Source organism: Berghia stephanieae, chromosome 2 (assembly GCF_034508935.2).
Source record: "Berghia stephanieae isolate SIO BIC M18660-M18661 chromosome 2, UCSD_Bste_1.3, whole genome shotgun sequence".
NCBI lineage: Eukaryota > Metazoa > Mollusca > Gastropoda > Nudibranchia > Aeolidiidae > Berghia > Berghia stephanieae.
The window spans coordinates 2,703,526-2,706,025 of record NC_088361.1 but is presented as its reverse complement, the minus strand read 5'-3'; the positions used below and the strand labels follow the sequence as shown (position 1 = coordinate 2,706,025).

Here is a 2,500-nt window from a genome sequence, read left to right as displayed (position 1 = left end):
TCTTTCTTCCATTAGTCCTAACACTTCATTAGTTATCCACTTCTTATTCTCTTTTCTATATTATTGTGGTATATTTTCTTGTATAGCTTCATTAATTGAGGTTTTAATTCCATTCCATCATTGATCTGTATCAGTTAGATATTCTACTTCTAGCAATTGGAATTTGTTTTGTTTTTTTACCTCAATAACAAACTTTTCTTTAAGGTCTTTATTTGTTTTCAGAAATCCTACTTCATATTTTGGTTGATCTTTTCCTTTTATTTAATCTTTTAAAATTTATTCTCATTTTGCTGATGACAGGTACATGGTCGCTATCACAATCGGCGTCAGGCAAGGTTTTAACTGATTTTACGGCATTTCGAAAACGTTTCTTTATTAAGATAACGTCTATAATTTGGTTTCTAGTTCTATCGCCTGGACTTATCCATGTATATCTTCTTCTTGGATGTTGTTTATACCATGTATTTGAAACAATGAATTCATTCTCTATACACCAATCAATTAGTCTTTCACCACGTTCAATCCTATCTCCCAAGTCCCCACGTACCAATTATTTCTTCTTTTCTTGAATTGCCTACCTTGGCATTGAAGTCCCCCATTATTATTTTTACATCCCGTGATTTTAGTTGCTTCATTGCAAAATCTAGATCTTCATAAAATTTCTCAACTTCTTCAACATCATGTGTTGATGATGGGGCATAATATATGTGAATTATTCCTATGTCACCACACTACAGAATGAGTGTAACGTGGGTGGGTGAGGAGCAGAGCGTGTACCACTCACATATGGGTTCTGCCTCCTGCACCTTAAGAGGAAGGGGTTCCACCTACTCCCTCACCCAGTTATACCGCCAGGGACTTGGTCGCGCCCATAACAAACTCAGTAGAAACAGGGAACCCCACGGAAAGATACTGTTATGGACACAATAATGCACGAGAGGCCAAATGCAATAATATGTCAGACAGGATTACGCGGCGATCAATGCACCTGGAAATGAGAGGTGTTGGGTTTGAAATGCACATCTATTTCCTTTCAGCAAGTGGGATGTCCGGCCCAGACATTGCAGCTCCCCTAAGACTAGTCATAGATGGAAAAGATCTAAGAATTATTAGAAACTTCTATTGGAATCAAAGTGCAACCATCAGTATTGAAAGATAATTCAGTGAATATAAAGAAATTAAAAGAGGTGTTAGTCAAGGACGTGTTTTGTCACCAGACCTTTTTAATATCTACAGCGAAACAATTAAGGAGATAGTCCAGGCATTAAGATCAATGGTGAGAATAGCAACAATATAAGATATGCAGATGACACAGCACTAATCTCAGACTCAAAAGAAAATTTACAATTACTCCTTGATTAAGTAGTTACAGAGAATGAACGTATGGGTTTATATTTAAATGTAAAAAAGGCAGAATGCATGGTTGTTTCAAGGAAAGAAAGAAATCCAACATGTAACTTATTAAGCAAAGAAGAAACGATACAACAAATTAAGACATTTAAATATCTTGGATACATAATAACTTCAGATGGCAGAGGCAGCATATTAATAAAACGAAGAATTGCAATAGCCAGAGATAGTTTTCATAAAATGAGTCTTATTTTCAAAACACAAAACAATCAAATAAACACACAAAATCTCAATGACAACAAAGCATAGGATGTTGAAGGCCTATGTATGGTCAGTATTATTATGACAATTACAGAAGGCATTAGAAACTGGAGGCAGCAGAGATGTGGTTTCATAGAAGGATGTTAAGAATTTCATGGACAGAGAAGAAAACTAATGAAGAAGTATAAGAGCAAGCTGAAACTAAAAGCTCACTAATTCGTACAATAAGAAAAAGACAATTGCAATTTTTAGGACACCTAAATCGACATAAATGTATTGAACATCTTGCCCTCACATGAAATATAGAAGGTAAAAAGAGTAAAGGTAGACCAAGAAAAGCATATTTGAATAGTTTGAACAGCTGAGTGACGAAGAAAGAGAAGAGTAATATTAGATTTTTTTGAAGTTATCTGATCAGAGAGATGAATGGCCTACCATGATCACCAATGTCTGGCACAGACTCGGTACTTGATTAATTATTATTATTATTATTATTATTATTATTATTATTATTATTATTATTATTATTATTATTATTATTATTATATTATTATTATATTATTATTATTATTATTATTATATTATTATTATTATTATTATTATTATTATTATTATTATTATTATTATTATATTATCATCATCATACATATTATTATTATTATTATTTATTATTATTATTATTATTATTATTATTATTATATATATTATATTATTATTATTATTATTATTATTATTATTATTATTATTATTATATATTATTGATGATGATTGATGATGATGATGATATGATGATGATGATGATGATGAGGAGGAGGAGGAGGAGGAGGAGGAGGAGGAGGAGGAGGAGGAGGAGTAGGAGGAGGAGGAATTACTGTCTCACCGTCTCATC

General features: G+C 32.2%; 1 protein-coding gene across 1 annotated transcript in view; it reads right to left on the bottom strand.

Annotated features, from left to right (window-relative positions):
* LOC144964166 (arrestin domain-containing protein 3-like) overlaps positions 1–2,500 on the bottom strand; it is a 23,687-nt gene that overhangs the window by 21,094 nt on the left and 93 nt on the right. The window contains exon 1 of the mRNA XM_078898121.1: positions 2,492–2,500. This exon is cut by the window's right edge and continues 93 nt beyond it. The gene's annotated coding sequence lies outside the window, so the exon portion shown is untranslated. The remainder of the gene's footprint in view (positions 1–2,491) is intronic.